The sequence below is a fragment of the Lissotriton helveticus genome, chromosome 7 (assembly GCF_964261635.1).
Source record: "Lissotriton helveticus chromosome 7, aLisHel1.1, whole genome shotgun sequence".
NCBI classification, from domain to species: domain Eukaryota; kingdom Metazoa; phylum Chordata; class Amphibia; order Caudata; family Salamandridae; genus Lissotriton; species Lissotriton helveticus.
Window position 1 is genome coordinate 1,388,038,292 of NC_136068.1, and position 27,523 is coordinate 1,388,065,814.

The window sequence follows — 27,523 nt, forward strand, 5'->3', positions numbered from 1 at the left end:
GGTGGTATTTTGTTATGATGCAAAAATGGAAACTACTTCTCCTGAAAAAAGTTCTGATTATGTATTTTTCATAACATGAAATGTGGATACCTTCCTTGTTCTCCACATCTTCTGGGGAGACGAAATTCTCAGCTTGAAGCACGCAATAAGTGACTAAATAAATATGACGGATACAAAACCTGATGCAGGAATACCAGTCCCAGGCTAAGCAAGCTTAAACCCTGGTCATCAATGGATGACCATGAAGACACTATAGAAACCCAAAGTTTGTCCATGAACATAATAATAATAATAATCCACATTTGTAAAGCACGCACAATCACCCGTAAGGGTCTCTAGGCGCTGGGGGCCGTCGGGAAGATTAGGCAAGCTATTGCCCAGAGTCACATGGTGCTGGCTAACCTGCCGCCGGAGTCGGGGATCGAACCGTGATCCCCAGATTCCAGCGTCAGTCGCCCTGGCCGTGGCGCCACACCTCTCCCACAATAGAAACATCACACCTTCTTCCCAAGAGTTTTGGCACATGGAACTGGGATTTACACATGCAAAAAGAAGTTCTGCAACTGCAGAACGACTTTTCTGATTAACAGAAGTCAGTTTTGCGCCAGTAAAATTATTTTCCCACACTGAGCATTCCGTGTAAGTGCATCGTATGTAGCAGGGGAGGGCATTTCGAAGGTGGGGAATGCCCTGAAATCTCGGTATCCTCCACCCTCCACAATTGTGGGCATTACTAAAAAAATGTCCAAAGCACTCGTCCCTGAAAATGGTCAGAGAGTAACTCCTGTCAACCCCAGGAGTAATTCCCTTTTCTTGAGAGAAATGAAAGAACCTAACTTCCCACCACCAAAATAACTGAATGTAGGTTAAGAGGTTTCTTCAGAAGATAAAACAGTTCATGTGGATGAAGTGTAACGTTCGCAAGTATCTAAAACATGCGAAAAAATACACATGCATGCTTTTGCTGGTAGAAAATGACATCACAAATGTTTTCAGCATTACACCGAAAAAGCTGCGACTGGCACAGGTGTCGAAGAGCAACTTATAAAAGTTTTGCAGTTTTCAAACAGCTGGAATTGTACACCCTTGTAAACTGTTTAAAGAATTGAGGCGGTCTAGAAGATCCCACAACAGAATAAGTGATCCAATCAGTGAAAGGATCTGGGCCACAGTTTCATGAGCAGTGCCAGTCCAAGTCTGTACTTCTAATAAAGCGCACAGGTAAGACACTCAGTGGTTGCAGCCACTCTAACTAGTACCTCCTTGAAGACATAATCCAGTTGGAACCCTAACATTCCTCTGCCATAGTGTCCCTTGCTCTGTTACGGTCAACTGCCTTATCCCTTGTCTCTAAACAGTGACGCTGTTACAGCTGGAGCTGAACTGTGTGCTTCTGTTCCTCACCTTACATTCTATTATTACCACCACCCGCAACACAGAATTAACAGTGACCCAAGTACCTGAACATGTACAGTTGTCATATCCAGTCACCGTGTTCCATCTCCTTTTTTATGTACACCTCAGGCAGTATTGCTGTAACCATTCTACATATTCCAACGACTCACCTTTAAAATCACTCTTCTCTCTTCATTCCCTCTGCAGTATCTTTAGAGCTTAGTCCTATCTTTTCTCTATCATCAGTACTTCCACCACCTATATAAATTATCTCCTCACCTTCCAAATTTCTCTGTCAAGGAGTCACAGATATTGCCCCTCATTCACTTTTTGCCAAATCCCCACATTCTTGTTACTCTGTCGGTGTCACTTGTATTCAGCATCAATTAACTATTCAATTCCTCGACTTCAACCCCTCTAAAACAGGACTGTCTGTCTCATCCCCATGTCCTGCCCATCTTCCTGCTGTCTTCCTAATAAAATGTTAATTTTCTGTTCCTAGTCTTAGCATTACCCTTGACTGCTCCCTATTTTTAAATTACATATTGACCCAAGTCGCTCATGTCACTTACTACTTCACAATATCTGATCTAAGCCTCATCACCTTTTCAACTACTAAACTCTCTATACAAAACGTTCTGTTAGTGAGCCTAGAACTATTGTTCTTCCCTGTGCATTGAACCTCAGATCAAGTCAAGTCAAGTCAAGTCAGTCAAGTCAAGTCAAAGAGATTTGTATAGCGCGCTACATACCCATAGGGTCTCAAGGCGCTTGCGGAGGGGTGGGAAATTACTTGTCGAATATCCAAGTTTTAAGTTGCTTTCTGAATGCTAGGTGGTTCTGAGTAAGGCGAAGGTGAGTGGGAAGGGAGTTCCAAGTTTTAGCCGCCAGGTAGGAGAAGGATCTGCCTCCCATGGTGGTTTTGTTGATGCGAGGTACAGTGGCAAGAGCTTGGTTGGAGGATCGTAGCTGACGGGAGGGGGTGTAGAAGGACAGTCGTGTGTTGAGGCATTCAGGTCCAAGTTCGTAAAGTGCTTTATGTGCGTGGGTTAGGAGGCGGAAAGTAATCCTCTTATTTACGGGGAGCCAGTGGAGGGTTTTCAGATGACCAGAGATGTGTTCTTTACGCGGGATGTCTAGTATGAGCCTGGCAGAGGCGTTCTGGATGCGTTGGAGTTTTTTCTGGAGTTTTGCGGTGGTGCCGGCGTAGAGGGTGTTTCCGTAGTCCAGTCGGCTAGTAACCAGTGCGTGGGTGACCGTTTTACGAGTTTCGGTGGGGATCCAGCGAAATGTTTTTTTGAGCATGCGAAGAATGTTGAAACAAGATGATGAAACGGCGTTGACTTGTCTGGTCATCGATAGTGAGGAGTCCAGGATGATACCCAGGTTCCGTGCGTGGTCTGTCGGGATGGGTGCCTTTCCAAGGGCCTCTGGCCACCAAGAGTCATCCCAGGCGGAGGGGGAGGTGCCTAAGATGAGGACTTCTGTTTTGTCGGAGTTCAGTTTCAGCCGCCTGTGCTTCATCCACTCGGCTACTTCTTTCATTCCTTCGTGTAGGTTGGTTTTGGCGGTGTTAGGGTCTTTGGTGAGTGAGAGGATCAGTTGAGTCTCGTCAGCGTAGGAGATGATGTTGAGGTTGTGTTGGCGAGCGATGGTCGCAAGGGGGCTCATGTATACGTTGAAGAGGGTGGGGCTGAGAGAAGATCCTTGTGGTACGCCACAAATGACTTCAGTGGCCTCTGACTTGAATGGTGGGAGGCGGACTCTCTGGGTTCTCCCGGTGAGGAACGAAGTGATCCATTCCAGTGCTTTTCCTTGGATTCCGACGTTTCTGAGGCGCTGTAGAAGGGTGCTATGACAGACTGTGTCGAAGGCTGCGGAGAGGTCGAGGAGGATGAGGGCGACTGTGTCTCCGTTGTCCAGTAGAGATCGAATGTCGTCAGTTGCAGCGATGAGTGCGGTTTCAGTGCTGTGTTTGGCTCGGAAGCTGGACTGTGAGGAGTCGAGGGATTTGTTGGTTTCGAGGAAGGCGGCGAGTTGATTGTTGACAGCTTTCTCGATGACTTTGGCAGGGAATGGAAGGAGTGAGATAGGGCGGTAGTTTTTGAGTTCGGTGGGGTCAGCTGTGGGTTTCTTCAGGAGGGCGCTGAGTTCGGCATGTTTCCAGCTTTCCGGGAAGGTTGCGGAGTTGAGGGAGCAGTTGATGACGTCTCGGAGGTGCGGTGCTATAATGGAGTCTGCTTTGTTAAAGATGTGGTGAGGGCATGGGTCTGTGGGGGATCCTGAGTGGATAGAGTTCATCAGACGGATGGTGTCCTCGGTGGAGATAGGCTTCCAGTCGTTGAGGATGTTCAGGGGGGGTGGGGGTCCTGAAGGGGGTTGGGAGGGTTGGTCTTCGGGTCGGTTGTCGAAGCTGTTGTGGATGTCTGCAATTTTGTTGTGGAAGAATGAGGCTAGGGAGTCGAAGAGGGCTTGAGAGGGGGTGATGTCGTTGGAGTTGGCCGAGGGGTTAGTAAATTCCTTGACGATGTTGAATAATTCCTTGCTGTTGTGGGCGTTGTTATCTAGTCGGTCCTTGAAAGCGGCTTTTTTGGCGATCCGGATCAGTTGGTGGTGTATGCGGGTGGCGTTTTTGAAGGCGTCCTTGGTGCTGGTGGTTGGGTCTTTTTTCCAGGCCTTCTCAAGGGAGCGGCAGAGTTTCTTGGATTTCTTAAGATCATCGTTGAACCAGGAGGCCTTCTTGCTGCCTAGTTTGATTTGTCGTTTTTTCAGTGGTGCTAAGATGTTGGCGCTGTTGGATAACCATTGGGTGAGGTTGGTGGCTGCTTGGTCTGGGTTTGTAGAGTGGGCTGGGGGGTTTAGAAGAAGCGATGAGGAGATCTGGTCGATGGTGATTTTGTTTTTTATACATCAACAGAAAGACAGGGTGAACTTGCTATTTTGATCAGCACATCACTATTGTATCTTTCCCATCGTAGTCATAGTCCAGTCACACAAGAATACTCAATTTGGGAGTGCCCAACTGATAAGATGCTTATTCACCCTTATGCAGTTTCCGTCACGATAATCTACCCACAGAAACTGTAGTAGAGTTTCATGAACCATATGTAAAGATAATTCCACCAGTGCACATCCCTGTTTGTTACTTCTCTCCAATTGGGTCGTAATTCAATCACTTTGATAGATCAATTTCTTTCAAATCCACATAGATAATCAAGTAGTACACAGTCCATCAATCTTTCAAATTCCTGTTTATTGATTATTTTCTTGCCACATCGTCACAGCCGACGCGCGTTTCGCCCTCCACGGGCTTTTTCAAGGCAAAACAAAGTAGAATGGTGAGTGGCGTAATCTCGTATAAATCAATAAAAGATATAAAAATCCTTCTCTTATTTCTCCTTAGAGCCTTTCAATAGTAGATGTGATAGTTATCCCTTAGAGTACTAGTGCTTCTAAGTCCATTCCTCATTCAATAGTCCATGAATTAGTCAAGTGTTAAAGGAGCCATGATAAGTTCCATCGCCGTTGCGAAGCCGGTCGCGTCTCTGCAAGGCGTCTCCCTTCCGCGTTAGTCTTGCCGGGAGGCACTTGACTAATTCATGGACTATTGAATGAGGAATGGACTTAGAAGCACTAGTACTCTAAGGGATAACTATCACATCTACTATTGAAAGGCTCTAAGGAGAAATAAGAGAAGGATTTTTATATCTTTTATTGATTTATACGAGATTACGCCACTCACCATTCTACTTTGTTTTGCCTTGAAAAAGCCCGTGGAGGGCGAAACGCGCGTCGGCTGTGACGATGTGGCAAGAAAATAATCAATAAACAGGAATTTGAAAGATTGATGGACTGTGTACTACTTGATTATCTATGTGGATTTGAAAGAAATTGATCTATCAAAGTGATTGAATTACGACCCGATGGTGATTTTGTTCCAGTTTCTTTGCAGAGTGGGTTGGGGGTGGTTGTTAGAAGTGGGCTTGTTGTAGGTGAAGTGAACGCAGCTGTGGTCAGTCCAAAGGAGATCTGTGGTGTGGCTGAAGGAGACATGTTTGCTGGAGGTGAAGATAGGGTCGAGTGTGTGACCTGCGATGTGGGTGGAGGTGGTGACAAGTTGTTTAAGTCCGAGGTTGGCGAGGTTGCCCAAAAGGGTGGTGGTGTTGCGGTCGTTGTTCTTTTCAAGGTGAAAGTTGAGGTCTCCTAAAAGGATGTAATCCTTGGAGGGGAGCGCGTGTGGAGTGATGAAGTCCGTGATGTCTTCACTAAACTGTGCGCGGGGTCCTGGTGGCCTGTAAAGGAGGGTGCCTCTGAGTGTGGTTTTGGGGTCGATGTGGATCTGGAAGTGAAGGTGTTCAGAGTTGGCGAGATTGACGTCTGAGCTGGTTGAGATGCGGAAGGATTTCTTATGGACGATAGCGATACCTCCTCCTGTGTGGCCGGTACGGTCCTTGCGTATGATCTTATAGTCTTCCGGGATGGCAATGGTGATGTCTGGGGCTGAGGTGGCGTTCATCCATGTTTCTGTTAGGAAGGCGACGTCCGGAGAGATGGTGTCTAGTAGATTCCAAAGGTCGATGGCGTGTCTGTGGATCGAGCGGGTGTTGAGCAGGATGCATTTAAGGTGGTTGGTGTCGGATCTCTGTTTGGTATTCGTGGATGAGGGGTTGGTCTTGGTGCCGTCATACTTGCAGGAGTTGCATGAGAAGGGACCGTGGGTGTGTCCAGGAGCGGCTTGGACGCAGTTGGGGGAACGGCCGGGGTTAAGGGCTAGGAGGGTGGTGGCATCGTAGGTAATGCGGGGAGGGAGGGTAATACGGGGACCAGGGGGTCTGGCGCTGGGCGCGGTCCAGGCGCGGACGGGCGTAGACGGGCTTACCTTTGGCGCACCTTCGGCGCGACTGGGGCGCGATCGCTGCGCGTGAACGCTGCGCGAAAGAGCATCTGTCATATATGGATAGTGGAGGGGGAGGGGCGAGGGCGGCTCAGCTGGGAGGCGGGGCGGGCTAAAGAGGACGACAACAACAAACAAAATGGCAGCGGAGGGGTGAGCAAAGCAGAGCGCCGGGGGATATCGCGCATTAAAAGTGAAAGTTACAGTGGCAATGTAAAAGGCAAACAAAGCGAAGCGGCAACCAAGGCAGACTGCAGGCAATTAAATACGAGGCAGTTTTAAGTCAAAGCGCAGCACAACGATACCAGATGTCGCCAGAGACACTGGGGAGCGACCACTCAGCCCAAAAGCGAAGAGAGAGTCACAGCGCTTCCAGGTATGGGAGCGCTGTATGTAGTCTGTGGGAGGGCGGCTCAGCTGGGAGGCGGGGCGGGCTAAAGAGGACGACAACAACAAACAAAATGGCAGCGGAGGGGTGAGCAAAGCAGAGCGCCGGGGGATATCGCGCATTAAAAGTGAAAGTTACAGTGGCAATGTAAAAGGCAAACAAAGCGAAGCGGCAACCAAGGCAGACTGCAGGCAATTAAATACGAGGCAGTTTTAAGTCAAAGCGCAGCACAACGATACCAGATGTCGCCAGAGACACTGGGGAGCGACCACTCAGCCCAAAAGCGAAGAGAGAGTCACAGCGCTTCCAGGTATGGGAGCGCTGTATGTAGTCTGTGGGAGGGCGGCTCAGCTGGGAGGCGGGGCGGGCTAAAGAGGACGACAACAACAAACAAAATGGCAGCGGAGGGGTGAGCAAAGCAGAGCGCCGGGGGATATCGCGCATTAAAAGTGAAAGTTACAGTGGCAATGTAAAAGGCAAACAAAGCGAAGCGGCAACCAAGGCAGACTGCAGGCAATTAAATACGAGGCAGTTTTAAGTCAAAGCGCAGCACAACGATACCAGATGTCGCCAGAGACACTGGGGAGCGACCACTCAGCCCAAAAGCGAAGAGAGAGTCACAGCGCTTCCAGGTATGGGAGCGCTGTATGTAGTCTGTGGGAGGGCGGCTCAGCTGGGAGGCGGGGCGGGCTAAAGAGGACGACAACAACAAACAAAATGGCAGCGGAGGGGTGATCAAAGCAGAGCGCCGGGGGATATCGCGCATTAAAAGTGAAAGTTACAGTGGCAATGTAAAAGGCAAACAAAGCGAAGCGGCAACCAAGGCAGACTGCAGGCAATTAAATACGAGGCAGTTTTAAGTCAAAGCGCAGCACAACGATACCAGATGTCGCCAGAGACACTGGGGAGCGACCACTCAGCCCAAAAGCGAAGAGAGAGTCACCCTCTCTGTCGAACCAACTATGATGCTTTATTTGGTTCTCCTTTTCGCTTCTCAATAATTAAGCACCTTCTTTTTGACAGTCTCTTGGATGACTAGCCGTTTAATTTGGCTTCAGATTTCAATTTCGTCCAGTCTTCAAATTTATTGATACAATGACTACCTCTCTTCGTGTCCCCTTTCTTTCTTTTCGAATAATCCAATGTTTTCGGTCCTTGCTCTCCTACTACAGTTGAGTGCCCTTTCATGTTCCTCTCTTAGTCTTGATATTTCTACCCATCAACGTTACCTCCAACCATTGACATGGTTGGCAGGTTCTCTCCAAATCTCTATTATTCACATGGAATGTTTTACTTCACGGCCAAGGCAATTCCTGTCTTGCACTCCCCTCTTTCCATTTGTCATTTCCTTTCACCACTGGATACAGTATTGCTTCCTTCTGTCCTTGACAATGTGCATTACAATGAGCTATACCTTCTTGATTTTATCTCAAACCATCCAACCTACTGGAGTCAGAATATCTGAAACTTAACTAACCACCATCAGTCAGCAGACACAGAAATTACACAAGAAAGGGAACATCGTTTTTAAATTCACCCCATGGCTAATTCTGGGATCACCTTTGCGGCTGCCAACAGTCAAACAGCTCAGAGGGAACTTGCAAAGTAGCATTTTCACTAGTCTGATCCCAGTAGTTCCTCATTATTGAAATCAGTAATTCGTTTTACAGTGAAGCCAATGGACAGGGGGAAATGGTGCATTTACTTTTCACCAGTGCCCATGGAACCATAGCTATGCAGCCTGATCCTCTTCCATGGGTCTAGTAGCCATGTTTCAGCCTTGCGAGACCCTTTCCACCCTGGGCATCGCATTGTTCGTCTCTGGCTGCAAGGCCCAGGGTAGCGATCCCAATCTCCTGGGCCTCACAGTGCTAAGCCATTGCTGGGTGACCTCCCTGGGCCTGACAATGCTGAGTCACAGCTGACAAACCCAGGGAAGAGAGGCTCTTGTCCCCCGAGCCTCGAATCCCTAGCCCTTGACGGTGAGACCCAGCAATGTGAAGCCCTTCTGAGGGTACCACATACCCTGTGGCTCGCAGCACTCAACCCTGTCTTCGAGGCCCAGGGGAAGTGGGGTCCTCTCATGCGCTTTGCAGCACTAAACCATGGCTGAAAGTCATAGACCACCTCGAGACGACAACTTTCTGATTCACAGTCAATGAGGCAAAGTCACACCTGGCTCCATCACAGAGGCTGCCATTCATTGGAGCTTTCCTGCATACAGTGCAGTTCAAGTCAAGGTCTTCCCTTTGATGCCGACTTGAGCCAACAGTAAGAACCTTGAATTGGTAGTGGCATTTAGAGACCTCTAATCTCAGATAGTTGCAGTGTCTAAGGTGGATAGGTATGTGAAATAGGCATCTTGCATCTGCAGAGAGGTCTTAAATGCTCCCACCTGAAGCAACTGTAGTACATTTTCCCAGGTTACCTAACTGCATTGCTGCTTCCTTATTTCTCCAATATTTGTTCAGCTGACAAAGGTCAGGTAGCTCTTCTTCCCATTTTTTCATGATTATGAAACACCTTCGGAACCCTCTCCATCTTTGGGATTTGGGGATGGGCTCCAGAGCCCCCTTTTTAGGTCGAGCCTGGAATTCGCATCCAAAGGATGCGTCCAGCTGGAGACTTATAGCTAGCTGACTCGGGGGAATGAAGAACAAGAAACTGCCACGCGCTTCTCTTTGGCTGGATTACACTGCGTGCACGCGCACCCACACTCACGCATGCGCACATCACAGCCACACGCATACACAGCCACACGCATACACAGGCACACACACCCCCCGTCGCACCTACACACACACTAGCGCACCTACACGCACACACAGAGACCCCCCCACACACACACCAGCGCACCTACACACACGCACGCACACATACAAAGACTCCCCTCCCCCCGCCGCCGCCATCGCACACATACACACACACACACACACAAGCGCACCCCCCTCCCCCCTTGAACTAAGCCCCACTTACCGCCATTCGGGACTTCGGTAGCCGGGGCTCTCCCTCGGGCATGGGAGCCCCGCTCTCAGGTACTCCGTGGGCGCGTGCGCGGGACTTCAGAAGACGGAAGTCCCGCCCAAAGGAAGTGGCTCCACGTCTCCTCCGTGTTTGCCTGTCTTCCTGCCTCGGCGGCCGCCAATGACAGCGCGGCCCCGAGCAGGGAGTCGGGCACAGCGTCTCCCGTCCACAGTACAGCGAGGTAGGCTCTCGCTTAGAGAAATCAATTGTTTGTTGCACTTCGCATTGCGCAGCATTTTCTTCCCTCGCTCCCTTTGCACCTTGCATTTTGTTTTTCATTTCCTCCCTTTGTCCCTAAATTTGTGTGTCTTTCTTTTCCTTCTGCCCTGGCTCTCTGCTTTTGTCAAGCCTTTGCTTGGGACCTTGCATTTTTGAACCCTTTCTTTGATGGTTCCCTCCGCACTCCGCACCCTGGTTCCTCCATTCCTGCATATTTTGGGCCCTCCTTTGATCCTGGCTCCTGAGCGCGTCTCCCGAAGCATCCTCCTCCTGTTCCTTGCAGAAAGCTCTCCCCCGGGCCTTGGCAGCGGGCCCTTGTTTAAAACATGAATGTGTTTCTTGTCGCTGTGTCACCTGCGATCGTCTTCGTACGCCGATTTTATTCTTATAGTTTTGGTGCATGTGCTCATGCTATCCCAGTAAGATTTTTCAGTTTTTGTATTTAATGACTATGCCATTGAAGAAATATGCCTTAGCCGATCTCACTTGCTCTACTATTTCCTTTGGCATTTTTGAAAGGGGCCTTGTGGTTTATTAACATCTGTAAAGTGTACTAATAACTTACAAAATATTTAGTTGCTATTTTTCCAGAGTGTTTGTGCACTGCCTGGGATCCCCTGCCAAAGGGTGAGGTGACCAGGCTGCTAAAAATATTGTTCCTCTTTGAATTATTCATTAAAGCAGTTATTTTCGAATGCGTGCTAAAGGGCCGTATATGTGTCACGCAGAGAACTCAGAGACAGTTCTATTACAGCGATCGCTGTGGGTACAGGCTTTATATATGACCAGGTTACAGCGTCTGATGGGAGTTTGGCCAGTGACTTTCTCAGTTGGCATTTCTTACTGTAGCTAGTTCAGCAGCGCAGAGGGCTGCAGTTTAGGCGCCACATTGCAAGAACGCCAAGCAATATTATATAAAGATGCAATCTTTGCTATCTGAAGATGTGTTCTTGTGCATACAGCGTGGATACTGTTTTAAAGGGCCGGCGGCTGCGTTTCCTAGTTATTCATACATGCAGCAATTAATCTGACTTCAGCTTGCTCCTTTTCAAGAAGCCCAGAAGAAAAATATGTTTGCATTAGAAAGACTGTGGTCTCAGATTATCTTTTTTTATGTAAATAAACAATCTTAATTCTGTAGTTAGGAAAAAAATTGTTTTAATTCGAAGTGGCAGCAATTTTAGGGACTAATATACTAACGACCCCACGAGAATGCAGACCTTAATGTTTCAGGTGATTCAGCCTCCTTACAGCTAGCTGCATTTAAATTGCCTGCCGCCCAAACTTCTTTTTGGGAATATCCCGTACAGTAATCGCCGCTCTCCCGTAGCATTTACCCAAACAAATACGACAAGGTTTCATCATATTTAAGGTGGAAACTGGCTCATTCAGCCCATTGGAAGTATGACGGAGCGTGTCTACAAACATAAAACGTGTTGGCGCGTTCGCCTGCTTTGGTGTTAATCCCCCCCTCCTCTCCATCCCTCCACCCCACCCCCCGCATTTGAAACTCTGAAAATACTAGCTACGTTTATTTGCATCTTCTGGAGAGAAACTTTCATCCTAACTTCCTGCTTGTAACCTTGAGTAGAATTGTAACATGGAACCTTGAACGCTCCACCCTCTCTCACCCTTGTGAATTCATTTTGCATTTAATGTTTTCCAGAACTCTTGGCAGGCAGCATCCAATTACTCTCCCTGGTGATACATTCAGTTTGTGTAAGGTGAGCGATGTCGTAGAATATCTATCGCGAAAAGAACAGTTGATGGACAGAATGCAGGACAATGTCATACATTCACCCCAGTACAGAGATCTGGGCATAAATCCATCTTTTTAGGTCTCGGCCTAACCAGGCAGCCCACCCCCTCCCTCTCCAGCGCGCACCCCAGTCTCTCTCTGTTGCCACACGCATTAGTAGGCAGCCCACCCCCCTCCCTCTCCATAACAACAATTGGTTCGAAAATGCTCTCTCAATGTTTCAAGCTTTATTACAAATGTCACAAAAAGATGTTAATATTTCACTTCTGTTCTTGGATTTTCGTCACAATAAAATACACTGAACATAATCTTCACAAAAGTCATTTACAAAAGTTTAAGCTATTGCCATTATAAATTACAATAACTTTCATTTAAGTATTAATTATTTAAAAAAATTAAAAGCCATTGTTATTTGTAATATCAATACATCTAAGTCACGTAAATACTACACATATTGCAGTACAAATGCTATAGGTGTCACATTTGCTAAAGTTAAAACTATTGGCATTGTCAATGACAAAGCTATTAATGTCGCTATTTTCAAAAACCAACACATTAATAAAAAAATTGTCATTTACAAGACCAATAGCTCAAACTTTCCTAATGCGAGACCTATTGCATTGCAAATGCTTGTTAATAATGAACCTTAATTTTGCTTATAAGATCGGTAGGTTTATCACAGTGGCACTTGCAGGGGTCTTAGGATAAACTCAAGCATGTGCCCGTATTTCACTGTCCAAGACCCAATGGCGGGATGTGATGGCCTAGCACTTGGAATAACAAGCATTGGCAAAGCCTGTAGGTCTCACCTATGCGATGCCTACTGGCTTTGCCAATATCTTTTAGCCATGTAATATACCCGCGTGGATGCTGTTCAGCATGGCTAAAAGTGACTTGGTGGGGAGTGGAGTGTTGTAGAGAGTGAAGTGGCACAACGGGGAGTAGAGTGTCGTAGAATGGAGTGACAGAGTAGAATGGAGTGACATAGAGTAGTGTAGAGCAGAGTGGTGAAAAGTGGAGTAGAGTGTTTTAGAATGGAATGAAGTAGAGTGACGCACAGTGGAGTGGTGTAGAGGGAAGTGGAGTAGAGTGTCTTAAATACTTGTTGGCCCTTCCACAAAGCGCTCCGATCTATGCTACCCACAATGAGCTTGGAATGGACTACATCACAGATTATATACGTTTCCAACCAATTCTCTTATGGCAACGTATATGGTCAAAACCAGAGTGTCACCTGACACGTTCGCTGATCAAGGACTGCATGGCTCTAACAAACTGGCATAGGATTCCTTGGTTAGCATATGTGGAGAACTTTTTTAGGGATCTAGGTAGTAGCTCATACTTTGACGACCCACCGAGTGTGGAGGATATATCAAGAAAAGACCTAAAGAAAATAAGCATGGACCATCTGAGAGAACTTCGCAGCTCAATTGAGATTGTAAAGCCTCTCAATTCTCAAATCCAAGTAATTCAACCTGTCAAAGGTATTCAACCTTATCTAACATATTACTTGTCTAATTACGAAAAATACCTTTTGACAAGATTTCATTTTAATACCTTCTTTCGACTGGTTTCCTTTCCCCGAATACAGAATTGGTCGAGAGACATTACGAACTGTCCATGTGACGGAGTATCGACTCAATCAACACTACATATCATCTTTTTCTGTTCATATTACAAAACATCACGAAAAACTTGGATTCTTCCACTTCTCCGATCACTTGGTTACAGGTCCTGCCATCTAGCTTATCTCTCTCTAAAACTTCTGAACTCAATTCATTCCGCAAAATGTATAGCCACTTTCCTAAAAACTACCATCAAAATACGAGAAGCCCTTGATTGATAATGTGTTTGTGTGTAACTATATCCATTTTTATCTTTTCTTACTATGTAAAAGAATTTTATTTCCTATTGTTTTAACCTGTACTTTTTATGGTTGCAAATAAGTGGTAACCGAATAAAAGATAATGAACTGAGAGTGTCTTATAGTGGAGTGTCGTAGAGTGACGTGGGGTGTCGTAGAGTGGAGCGTTGGAGTGAAGTAGAGTGTAATAGAGGGGAATAGAGTGTTGTGGATTGGAGTTTAGTAGCACAGAATGTGATAAAGTGGCATAGAGTGGAGTAAAGTGGTATGGAGTGGTGTGGAGTGGAGTAAAGTGGCGTGAAGCAGCATAGATGGGAGTAGCATAGAGAGGCGTAGAGTGTCACAGACTGCAGTGTCCTAGAGAGGAGTGCTGTAGAGTGACGTAGACTGGAGTAGAAAGTTGTAGAGTGGAAGGGAGTAAAGTGGGCAGTAAAGTAGCCTGGAGTGGTGTAGCGGTGGGGTAAAGTGGCGTAGGAGAGTGTTCTAGACTAGAATGGAGTAGAGTGTCGTAGAGTACGGCGGCGTAGAGTGGAGTTGAATGTGAAGTGGTGTGGCATAAAGTGGCATGGAGTGGCGTAGGGAGGAGTTGCGTAGAGTGGTGTGGCATAGAATTGAGTAGTGTCAGAGTGGCATGGAATAGAGTAGTGTGGCACACAGAGTTTAGTGGCATAGAGTGGAATAGTGTGTTTTGGAGTACAGTGTCACAGGGTGGAGTGGAGTGTCAGATTGTCGTGGACTGGCAGCAGTAGAGTGTCAGAGTGAAGTAGCATGGAGTGGCATAGAGTGTCAGAGTGGAGTGTCGTAGAATGGAGTGGAGAAGTGTCTTGGAATGGAGTACAGCGGCGTAGAGTGGCGTTGAGCAGAATAGAAAGGAGTAAAGTGGCAAGGAGTGACAGAGTGGAGTGTTACAGTCTGGAGTGTCTTGATGAGGAGAGTCAGAGTGTCTCAGAGTGGAGTAGTGTAACATAGTCAAATAAAATGTCCTAGAGTGGAATGACAGAGTGGAGTAAAGTAGAGTGGCGTGGCATAGAGGGGAGTAAAGTGGAGTGGAGTGGCACAGAGTGAAGTGGAATGTGATAAACTAGAGGGGAGTGTCAAAGTGAAGTGGCGTAGAATGGAGTGGCGTAGAATGGAGTGGCGTAGGGTGGAGGGGTGTATAGTGGAGTAGAGTGTCGTAGAGTGAAGTGGAGTAAGTTTGCATGGGGTGGAGTGGCACAGCATGGAGTGGAATGGCATAGATTGGAGTGTCGCATAGTGTGTGTGTCAGGGAGCAGCATAGAGTGCAGCGGCGAAGGGTGGAGCGGTGTAGGTTGTCAGAGTGGAATGTTGTGCTGTGAATTAGAGTAGAGTGGAGAAGTGCCGTAGAGTGAAGTACAGTGTTGTTGCGTGGAGTACAGTGTCGTTGAGGGGAGTGTCAGAGTGTGGAGTGATAGAATTAAGTGGCATTGAGTGAAGTACCATAAAGTGGAGTGGTGTAGAGTGGAGTGAGTGAAATGGTGTGGGGTGAAGTGGTGTTGGTGTGGAGTAGCGTAAAGTGTCGTAGAGTGGATCGTCACAGAGTGGAGTAGAGTGTAGTGGAGTTGAGTGTAACAGAGTGGAAGGCTATAGAATGGCATAGAGTAGAATAGAATGTCGTAGATTGGAGTGTCGAAGAGTGGATTAGAGTGTCATAGAGTGTAGTAGAATGGAGTGTCATAGAGAGGAGTGGCGCAGAATAGAATAGAGTGTAGTGCCGAAAAGTGGAGTAGAGTATTGTAGAGTTCAGTGGCATAGAATTGAAGAAAGTGTTGTGGAGCAGAGTGGAATGCATTGAGTGGAGTAGAGTAAAGTAGCACAGTGTGTCATGGAGTGGCGTAGAGTGGAATAGAGAAACGTGAAGTAGAGTAGAGTAGCGTAGAATGGATTAGTGTCATCCAGGCGAGTGGAGTGGAGTGGTGTAGAGTGGAGCAGTCTGTTGTAGAGTGGAGTAGCATGGCAGAGTGGAGTGACAGAGTGGAGTGGTGTAGATCGGAGTGGAGTGGAATAGAGTGTCATAGTTTGGAGTGTAGAAGAGTGGATTAGAGTTTCGTTGAGTAGAGTGTAGTAAAATGGAGTGGAGTGGCTTAGAGTAGAATAGAGTGTAGTGCAGAAGAGTGGGGTAGAGTATGGTAGAGTTGAGTGGCATTGAATTGAGGAAAGTGTTGTGGAGCAGAGTGGAATGGCATAGAGTGGATACGAGTGAAGTGGCATAGGGTATCATGGAGTGGCTTACAGTGGAATAAAGAGGCGTGGAGTGGCATAGAATGGTATATTGCCATCCAGGGGTGTGGAGTGATGTAGAGTGGATTAGTGTGTTGTGGAGTGGGGCGGAGCAGTGTGTTGGAGTCGAGTGGCATAGAGTGGATTGGTGTAGAGTGGAGTATAGGGTCGTAGTAAAGTGTTGTGGGGAAGATTGTCAGGGAGTCGAGTGTCGTACAGTGGAGTGGAGTGGCATAGAGTGGAGTGGCAAAGAGTGAAGTAGAGTGAGGAAAGAGTGGAGTGCAGTAAAGTGAATTGGCGTAGAGCAGAGTGTCAAAGTGGAGTGTTGCAGAGCAGCATAGAGTGGAGTACAGTGGAGTATGCATGGTGTGGTAGGGCACCGCCATTACAGAAAATAGATTTTCAATTAAAATGACCAATACATTTGCACAGACATACAGTTTTACTGATAAAACTATACAGCCAACAAACGATAATGTGTGGAATGGCATCACCAAGTGTACTGATTTGTTTAGATTATACAATATTTGTTTCCACCATACTTCAAAATTACCCAAAAAATCTGCTTCATTTGTGCTTTACTAATTCAGATATATTCTCAAACATTAGTACAGTTTATTTACTGGTATTTAAATGTTGTGTGGTAGAAAAAACATCACCCTACAGCCTTTCCTTTCAGATCCAAGGTACCCAACAAGACTGTCACATAAATCATATCACTTTTCAGTCAGAGAACGAAAAGAAAACCTCCCTCAGAGAATGAATTGCATAGCAAATGTGAAAAGATCAAAACAAAATGTAAATATCTTTTTTTTTTTGCTCATTCACTTCTGAACTCTAGCATTGTTATTTTGGGGGTGCTCTTCTTCCAAAGTCTATGGCATAGGTGTGCAAGTGAGTAAGAGGATTGCTTAAGTTATGCTATTAATAAAGAGCACTGACCAAAATAAACAAGATCGTAGACAGAGCATTGTTCCTCACAGGCATGCTAAATAGATGAACTGGTAGTGGCAGAAACAAGAAGAATCAGTCAAGCAAAAAAATAGGAGGTAGCAAACCTTTTCAAAGCAATACAGCATGTTTAGTGCTATGAACCAGCATAAAAGGAGACAACTGAAAACCTGTGTACTCACATGGAGTGCCTCACGAAAAAAGACAACGTTCCCAAAAAGCAAGCAGTCATGAAAGAATACAAGAAGCCAGTCAGAGACTTAGTTAACAGGCTATACGTCACAGAAGGGACAAAGACATGTTGGGGAGCTTAGAACAAATAAAGACAGCAAATAGAAAGCAAGCACATTTGAGTTACAAAACACAAAGCCAATAGTAAGCAATGAGTCAAATGTATTCCTAAGGAAGCTGTCAGCATGTCCCCAATATGTCTTTGTAACCAGACGGCTGCACTGTCTGTTAGGCTTCAACTGGAAAAACAGAGATCCTGTTTCTCCCATGAGATCTGACTGGGAAGACGCTCATCGAAAAACAGGATTTGGAAGTAAGGGAGCTGGGGCTAGCAAAGAGTGACTTTTGACAAAATGCACCTTCTTTGCTCTGAACAGCTACTTCTTAGGTTGCATCTTAGTGTAGGAAGAGTGAGGTGGACAGGTTGCTGGTGGTTGACAGTAGGCCTGTGATACACATGACCGCCTCACAGTGGTCTTCCTCTCAACGTTTTGCCTTCCTGCTCCACTTTTCTGTGTGTTCACAGTACTATCACTCATTATCAGAACCAAGATTCTCTACGCAGGTGGGTTGAAGTGCCTACCCAGAAGACCAGTCGTCAAGGGAATTTGCTTGAGTAGTATTTGGTTGGTTGAAAACTTACTTGGTGGGATTAACCAATATATCCAATGTGAATTCAATTCATCAACATTAATTAAACCAACAGAAAATATACAACACGTAAAACATGAAAGACGAACACAAAGGTGTAATGAAAAAGAAATTTATCAAGTTCAATGGTCAAAGCTATAATATACAGGTGAAATTCATTCAGAAATAATTAGGTTTTGTAGGCACAGAAGCAAATTAATTGAGACAAAGACTCAACAAAACCTAAATACACCTATCTAAAATCAATATGAAATAAAACAAGACATAGATGAGGTGAAAGTCGACGTTTCGGTCTCTTAGAAGCTACTTGGTGAGACCATCTTCAGGACAGAAGTCATATGTATACTGTATAAAAGACCAGCGTAATCTGAAAATATAAATATTTACAATTACAAATCCATATTAAATATATACATATTAATAACACCTTTGTGGACAAACAGTTAACACTAACTAAAGACAGACCTATTACAAACATAAAGAGAAAGTGCATGTTCAATGAGATACATTGCACAAATATTATTTCAAAACATTTGGACGAAACAAACACTTGTGATTATGTCAAATAATTTAAAGAAAGTTTAAATGTGACATATTTCCATATATATGGGAAAAACTTGCATTCAATCAAAGGTTGACATATATGTAAATCATTAAAGAAAATTGTATTTCAGCATTTTTTGGAGAGATCAATTTAACGCATGTGGTTTATACATTTGTGCCAAAGACATTATCACAGGAAAGAATTATTGTCTCATTGACGTCTTGCATTTAACAACGAAGCCTGTTATATTTTTCCATGTCTATAAGTGGTACATTGCTTCGAAACCATAGAGTGAATCAATGCGTATGCCTTAGATAAAGGGTATCTTGGTTTACCTTACTCAATTGGAGAACGCTTTCTATTGATAGGATAGCGCCTTGTGCGGGGAGGGCGATTGGACCTTTACCGCTCCTAGAGGAACCATACATAGGATCACCAACATGGATATCGAAGTTCATGACCATCATTGCAGACTACTTGTCATATCTATTTTAGTTTAGTCTCAAAGGAAATCTATAGCCCACTATGAATTTAGGAAAGACAGTCCAATTTATACTTAATTGTCACAAATCGGGGCGTTTTGAGAGCCGCAACATACCTATTCTTTTGTGCAAGAAAAGCTTCTCGGTATATCCGGCAGTTATGTATGTTCAAGTACGTCCACAAGGCATCGAATCAAGGTGAACACCACGAATCTACAGGGAATTATTCACATATAGGCATTTTAAATGTGCAGCCTTCGCTTACTTGAAGATAAAAGCTGCAGAGTTTAAGCATAACGTACCTAACGCTACAAAGCAGGGAGCAATCCAATTTTCGATAGGATTTCCACAACAGGTTATGACGATCTGGTAATCTTATTTTAGAAAGGGAGTTGCGCCGCGGTCCCAGCAAAAGTCACGGACCCGGTGAATCAGAGGTAGTGTACACTCTGAAAGCAGAAAAAACACGAGCGAAATCAGTTGTCAGTTTAAACGCTCTAACCACCCGAGGGAGTAGTAGCCTAAGAGTACTAGAATCCAATTGGCTTACCTGACGTATCTAAGCACAGCGGTCAAAGACGGAAAGTCGAATGCAACGAGCCAGCGCCCGCCGGATTCGTTCATTTTAAAGCCGATTCAGAGCGCGACGACGGACTAACGTCGGTCCGCCACGGTAGAGTGGAATTAAAACGAGGCAATCAAATGAATCGTGTTTATGCAAAAATAGTTGGCAAAAGCCTAATCATAATTCGTGATTAAGTATAAACACGAGCAATAATTTACAACGGGCATTTATTTAATTCAACAGAACCTAAATGGGTTTAAGTTTAATCAACTGGGGTCCCGCCATTTTGCAACGGGTTGGTAAGAGCCTCAACGTTATCTAGATCATAGATTAGTCAACATGGGGTCGCCATCTTGGACAGGGGTTTGTTGTATATGGGGCAGAACAACTTTATCTGCCATTCACAATTGATTCACTCCATTTACACAAAATATAGAATCACAATTATATGCAAATATATATGTGAGCAAAAATACGGTTGTTAGGACATTATATAAACATGACAGATGGTTAGCAGATATTATGTGCAAATAAAATCACACTCATCCTGAATAGAGCTTCACACACTGTTGGGGCAATTTAGGTTAAACATGCAAGGGCATGCCATTCACTCGCCGAATTTAGGCCAAATTTGACAGTGTTAGTCAGACAAATAAGTTTACCCTCCCTGAGTGAGAGGACTTTATCAATGTTATTTTGGCGTTTATTCGGTTTGATGACCTCAAGGACCCACCATATCATTTCAGTCTCTTTATGGCCTAGTCGGATATAGTGTTCAACAAGGGGTGCATTCTCCTTTTTGCTTTTAAAAGGGGCACAAACCTGCAGGACAGGCTGATTCATGCCTACCAAGACACCGCTCCTGCTAATATGGTTGATAGTATGAAACAAATAGTTCCACTAATAGGCCACCACAAATGTAATAACTGTGCAGCCTGTGCGACTACAAAGACTGTAAAAACTTGTAGGATTAACGATATTACATTTACAGCTAAGACCTTCTCAAATTGCAACACTCCAAACGTTGTGTATTGCATTCAATGCCCATGCCTGCTACACTACTTGGGGAAAACGATTCAACCTATAAAGAAACGTATCCTACAACACCAATCACGTATCAGGTGCAAAAAGGAGAATGCACCACTTGTTGAACACTATATCCGACTAGGCCATAAAGAGACTGAAATGATATGGTGGGTCCTTGAGGTCATCAAACCGAATAAACGCCAAAATAACATTGATAAAGTCCTCTCACTCAGGGAGGGTAAACTTATTTGTCTGACTAACACTGTCAAATTTGGCCTAAATTCGGCGAGTGAATGGCATGCCCTTGCATGTTTAACCTAAATTGCCCCAACAGTGTGTGAAGCTCTAGTCAGGATGAGTGTGATTTTATTTGCACATAATATCTGCTAACCATCTGTCATGTTTATATAATGTCCTAACAACCGTATTTTTGCTCACATATATATTTGCATATAATTGTGATTCTATATTTTGTGTAAATGGAGTGAATCAATTGTGAATGGCAGATAAAGTTGTTCTGCCCCATATACAACAAACCCCTGTCCAAGATGGCGACCCCATGTTGACTAATCTATGATCTAGATAACGTTGAGGCTCTTACCAACCCGTTGCAAAATGGCGGGACCCCAGTTGATTAAACTTAAACCCATTTAGGTTCTGTTGAATTAAATAAATGCCCGTTGTAAATTATTGCTCGTGTTTATACTTAATCACGAATTATGATTAGGCTTTTGCCAACTATTTTTGCATAAACACGATTCATTTGATTGCCTCGTTTTAATTCCACTCTACCGTGGCAGACCGACGTTAGTCCGTCGTCGCGCTCTGAATCGGCTTTAAAACGAACGAATCCGGCGGGCGCTGGCTCGTTGCATTCGACTTTCCGTCTTTGACCGCTGCGCTTAGATACGTCAGGTAAGCCAATTGGATTCTAGTACTCTTAGGCTACTACTCCCTCGGGTGGTTAGAGCGTTTAAACTGACAACTGATTTCGCTCGTGTTTTTTCTGCTTTCAGAGTGTACACTACCTCTGATTCACCGGGTCCGTGACTTTTGCTGGGACCGCGGCGCAACTCCCTTTCTAAAATAAGATTACCAGATCGTCATAACCTGTTGTGGAAATCCTATCGAAAATTGGATTGCTCCCTGCTTTGTAGCGTTAGGTACGTTATGCTTAAACTCTGCAGCTTTTATCTTCAAGTAAGCGAAGGCTGCACATTTAAAATGCCTATATGTGAATAATTCCCTGTAGATTCGTGGTGTTCACCTTGATTCGATGCCTTGTGGACGTACTTGAACATACATAACTGCCGGATATACCGAGAAGCTTTTCTTGCACAAAAGAATAGGTATGTTGCGGCTCTCAAAACGCCCCGATTTGTGACAATTAAGTATAAATTGGACTGTCTTTCCTAAATTCATAGTGGGCTATAGATTTCCTTTGAGACTAAACTAAAATAGATATGACAAGTAGTCTGCAATGATGGTCATGAACTTCGATATCCATGTTGGTGATCCTATGTATGGTTCCTCTAGGAGCGGTAAAGGTCCAATCGCCCTCCCCGCACAAGGCGCTATCCTATCAATAGAAAGCGTTCTCCAATTGAGTAAGGTAAACCAAGATACCCTTTATCTAAGGCATACGCATTGATTCACTCTATGGTTTCGAAGCAATGTACCACTTATAGACATGGAAAAATATAACAGGCTTCGTTGTTAAATGCAAGACGTCAATGAGACAATAATTCTTTCCTGTGATAATGTCTTTGGCACAAATGTATAAACCACATGCGTTAAATTGATCTCTCCAAAAAATGCTGAAATACAATTTTCTTTAATGATTTACATATATGTCAACCTTTGATTGAATGCAAGTTTTTCCCATATATATGGAAATATGTCACATTTAAACTTTCTTTAAATTATTTGACATAATCACAAGTGTTTGTTTCGTCCAAATGTTTTGAAATAATATTTGTGCAATGTATCTCATTGAACATGCACTTTCTCTTTATGTTTGTAATAGGTCTGTCTTTAGTTAGTGTTAACTGTTTGTCCACAAAGGTGTTATTAATATGTATATATTTAATATGGATTTGTAATTGTAAATATTTATATTTTCAGATTACGCTGGTCTTTTATACAGTATACATATGACTTCTGTCCTGAAGATGGTCTCACCAAGTAGCTTCTAAGAGACCGAAACGTCGACTTTCACCTCATCTATGTCTTGTTTTATTTCATATTGATTTTAGATAGGTGTATTTAGGTTTTGTTGAGTCTTTGTCTCAATTAATTTGCTTCTGTGCCTACAAAACCTAATTATTTCTGAATGAATTTCACCTGTATATTATAGCTTTGACCATTGAACTTGATAAATTTCTTTTTCATTACACCTTTGTGTTCGTCTTTCATGTTTTACGTGTTGTATATTTTCTGTTGGTTTAATTAATGTTGATGAATTGAATTCACATTGGATATATTGGTTAATCCCACCAAGTAAGTTTTCAACCAACCAAATACTACTCAAGCAAATTCCCTTGACGGCATATTTACCCCTCTATCTAATTACCCAAGCCCTCAAGGGTTTATTGGGTTGCTCACTGTTTGTTTATTACCCAGAAGACCAACATCAGCTTAAATCAAGCACTAGTGAGACATTGTGTAAGACACTGGGAAGGATTCTGCCACTTCCACCATTCACCGCGTTGTCCTGCCCACATACCTGCCTCCCATTGGCTATCGTGCTCAGCTGGAAGGATTATATAGGGCAGGCCATGGACATGCGTGGCATTTCCAATTCCAATTGCTGTGGACAACTTAAATGGCCCTGTGCAAACCATGCCTGGACATTCCAAGAACAGATCCATCTCTGTGTTATATGCAACTTGGTCTAACCTTGAAGCAGGACACATAAGTGCACAGTACCTGGCACTAACACAGTAGTCCCTTGCAGGTAGGCGCCAGGGTATGACCTAAGCCAAACCATAGGTGTCCATCTCAGTGCCATATTTCACCTCTACCCATTTCAATCAATGTAGCGGACTGCGCACAGCAGGTTGTTGCATAGCAATTCCAGCTTCCACGTCCAGCATCTCCCTTCCCAAGAGTTCCGGTTCCCAATCCGGCCGAAGCACATATATACAACTGGGCTTCGACGCACATGTAGAGCTGCTGCGCTGTGAGCCAGAGTGGTGAGTGAATTCAAAGGGTCTTCTCCCCACACATTACCACCTGTGTACAGTTAGTTCTGTCCTAAACGAGAGAGCGCGATGTAGGATTCAGGGACACGTTTCTATCCAACAACCTATTTAATAGTCTGCCTGTGTTTGCACATCTGCTATAACACGCAAGTAGCCCAATGTCAAGCTCATCACCCTCAGTCAAAGATGGAGTTTTATTTACGAGTATGTTTCATTCTAGGCCCTCCAGGCTTGCTTTTAATATTGAAAACATAGCATATAAAATATCAGCATGGAAGGAACGGCTTGAGATGTCACACAAGACATCGGCCTCTAGGCAGCTGTTAATTGTGCTGCCTCTCTGCTATTAGGAAAGAGGCTAGTGATTGCGAAAGGGATAAAAACCGTGACAAAGCGAACAGTGGAGGAGCCTTAGAGTAGATGTGGCCTGTGCCAGTCCTCTGCTGATGCCTAAGAGTAGATGTGAAAACAACAATTGATGGCCGAAATTTTGCACAATGGCAAAACATTCACCCCTCCCCCCCCCCCCTGTCACAGATCTGGGTTTAATCCATCGTTATTCTGCTCACCAAACCACCCCAGTTCAGACATGGCCATATGCATATCAGTCTTGACCCTGTGCCTCATTATTATTTTCTTTTATTATTTAGAAGTTTTCTATAGCGCTGGCCAGACCCGAGGGTATCGGAGCGCTTTACAGAGTAGGAGGAAAAGACAGTAATAAAACAATTCAACAAAATAAAGTCATACAAGTGTCAGGATTAAAATAGTCTGCCGCCTGAGAGGCGACTTTGAGGTAGTCAGAGTTTCAGGATGTGCTTGAGTTCGGGAATGCACGGTTGAGGTAGAGTATTTTTAGTCGAGCCTTAAATTCTGGAAAGGAAGGGGTAGTTCTGATGCCCACAGGGATGGCGTTCCAGATTTTTGGAGCGTTGCCTGCAAAAGAGAGGGTTGCAGTTTTTTGTTTCCGTGTTTTCATTGGGATGAGTAGTAAGGAGTTTGAGCTTCTGAGACTTCTGGATTGACCAGCTTTCTTGAGTTTAGATGCTAAGTATTCTGGTTTCCTTGTGTGTAAGGCTTTGTGTGTAAGGCAGGCTGTTCTGAAGCTAGCTCGCATTGCCACTGGTAGCCATTTAAGATCTCTGAGCGCGGGGGATATGTGGTCGAATTTCTTTGCACCGGAGACCATTCTGGCAGCTGCATTGAGGGTAGTTTTGAGTGGTGCTAAGTGGGATAGAGCTGTTCCGGGAACATGGGAACATGGGAACAGTCCTGCCCGAAATGCCAAGCCATGTCTTCCCTGGACCAGAATCAAGCATCCTAAGACCGGTTTCTGGCTATCAGCCGTCATCAGCCAGGATAGCTTGATTCCAGTGGCATGGAGAGCACGGGACTCACATCTGAGCATACCCGTCCCACTCGGGGTGACAAATGCAAAAACAACAATTGATGGACAGAATGTTGCACAGTGGCAAAATATTCACCCCCAGTCACAGATCTGGGTTTAATCCATCGTTTTGTTGCTCACCACACCACCCCAGTTCAGACATGGCCATATGCAAATTACTCTTGACCCTGTGCCTCATGGGAACAGTCCAGCCCGAACTGCCAAGCCATGTCTTTCCTGGACCAGAATCAAGCATCCTAGGACCGGTTTCTTGCTATCAGCCGTCATCAGCCAGGATAGCTTGATTCCAGTGGCATGGAGAGCACGGGACTCACATCTGAGCATACCCGTCCCACTAGGGTGACAAATGCAAAAACAACAATTGATGGACGGAATGTTGCACAATGGCAAAACATTCAACCCCAGTCACAGATCTGGGTTTAATCCATCGTTATTTTGCTCACAACACCACCCCAGTTCAGACATGGCCATATGCAAAAACGATGGATTTAGGCCCAGATCTCTGTCCAGGGGTGAATGTATGACATGGTTCTGCATTCTGTCCATCAACTGTTGTTTTTGCATTTGTCACCCCGAGTGGGATGGGTATGCTCAGACGTGAGTCCCGTGCTCTCCACGCCACTGGAGTCAAGCTATCCTGGCTGTAACTTTTAAACTGTAAGAGTAGATGTGGCCTGTGCCAGTCCTCTGCTGATGCCCAAGAGTAGATGTGGCCTGCGTCAGTCCTCTGCTGATGCCCAAGAGTAGATGTGGCCTGCGCTAGTCCTCTGCCGATGCCTGGGAGTAGATGTGGCCTGCGCCAGTCCTCTGCTGATGCCTGGGAGTAGATGCGGCCTGTGCCAGTCCTCTGCTGATGCTGAGAGTAGATGTGGCCTGCGCCAGTCCTCTGCTGATGCCCAAGAGTAGACGTGGCCTGCGCCAGTCTCTGCTGATGCTAAGAGTAGATGTGGCCTGCACCAGTCCTCTGCGGATGCTAAGAGTAGATGAGGCCTGCCCCAGTCCTCTGCTGATGCCTAAGAGATGTGGCCTGCGCCAGTCTCTGCTGATGCTAAGAGTAGATGTGGCCTGCACCAGTCCTCTGCTGATGCCAAGAGTAGATGTGGCCAGCGCCAGTCCTCTGCTGATGCTAAGAGTAGATGTGGCCTGCGCCAGTCCTCTACTGATGCTAAGAGTAGATGTGGCCTGCGCCAGTCCTCTGCTGATGCTAAGAGTAGATGTGGCCTGGGCCAGTGCTCTGCTGATGCCTGGGAGAAGATGTGGCCTGCGTCAGTCCTCTGCTGATGCCCAAGAGTAGATGTGGCCTGCGCCAGTCCTCTGCCTATGCCTGGGAGTAGATGTGGCCTGCGCCAGTCCTCTGCTGATGCCTGGGAGTAGATGCGGCCTGAGCCAGTCCTCTGCTGATGCCTAAGAGTAGATGTGGCCTGCGCCAGTCCTCTGCTGATGCCCAAGAGTAGATGTGGCCTGTGCCAGTCCTCTGCTGATGCTGAGAGTAGATGTGGCCTGCGCCAGTCCTCTGCTGATGCCCAAGAATAGATGTGGCCTGCGCCAGTCTCTGCAGATGCTAAGAGTAGATGTGGCCCGCACCAGTCCTCTGCTGATGCTAAGAGTAGATGTGGCCAGCGCCAGTCCTCTGCTGATGCTAAGAGTAGATGTGGCCTGCACCAGTCCTCTGCTGATGCTAAGAGTAGATGTGGCATGCGCCAGTCCTCTGCTGATGCTAAGTGTAGATGTGGCCTGCCCCAGTCCTCTGCTGATGCCTAAGAGATGTGGCCTGCGCCAGTCCTCTGCTGATGCTAAGAGTAGATGTGGCCAGCGCCAGTCCTCTGCTGATGCTAAGAGTAGATGTGGCCTGCGCCAGTCCTCTACTGATGGTAAGAGTAGATGTGGCCTGGGCCAGTGCTCTGCTGATGCTCAGAGTAGATGTGGCCTGCGCCAGTCCTCTGCTGATGCTAAGAGTAGATGTGGCCTGGGCCAGTGCTCTGCTGATGCTCAGAGTAGATGTGGCCTGCGCCAGTCCTCTGCTGATGCTAAGAGTAGATGTGGCCTGGGCCAGTGCTCTGCTGATGCTCAGAGTAGATGTGGCCTGTGCCAATCCTCTGCTGATGCTAAGAGTAGATGTGGCCTGGGCCAGTGCTCTGCTGATGCTCAGAGTAGATGTGGCCTGCGCCAGTCCTCTGCTAATGCTAAGAGTAGATGTGGCCTGGGCCAGTGCTCTGCTGATGCTCAGAGTAGATGTGGCCTGCGCCAGTCCTCTGCTGATGCTAAGAGTAGATGTGGCCTGGGCCAGTGCTCTGCTGATGCTCAGAGTAGATGTGGCCTGCGCCAATCCTCTGCTGATGCTAAGAGTAGATGTGGCCTGGGCCAGTGCTCTGCTGATGCTCAGAGTAGATGTGGCCTGCGCCAGTCCTCTGCTGATGCTAAGAGTAGATGTGGCCTGGGCCAGTGCTCTGCTGATGCTCAGAGTAGATGTGGCCTGCGCCAGTCCTCTGCTGATGCTAAGAGTAGATGTGGCCTGGGCCAGTGCTCTGCTGATGCTCAGAGTAGATGTGGCCTGTGCCAATCCTCTGCTGATGCTAAGAGTAGATGTGGCCTGGGCCAGTGCTCTGCTGATGCTCAGAGTAGATGTGGCCTGCGCCAGTCCTCTGCTGATGCCTAGGAGTAAATATGGCCTGCGCTAGTCC

The 27,523-nt window shown here is 45.8% G+C and overlaps 1 protein-coding gene across 3 annotated transcripts in view; it reads right to left on the reverse strand.

Moving 5' to 3' along the window:
• The window catches only part of TBCD (tubulin folding cofactor D), a 2,437,462-nt gene that overhangs the window by 1,680,741 nt on the left and 729,198 nt on the right, over positions 1–27,523 (reverse strand). The gene's annotated exons all lie outside the window — the stretch shown is intronic.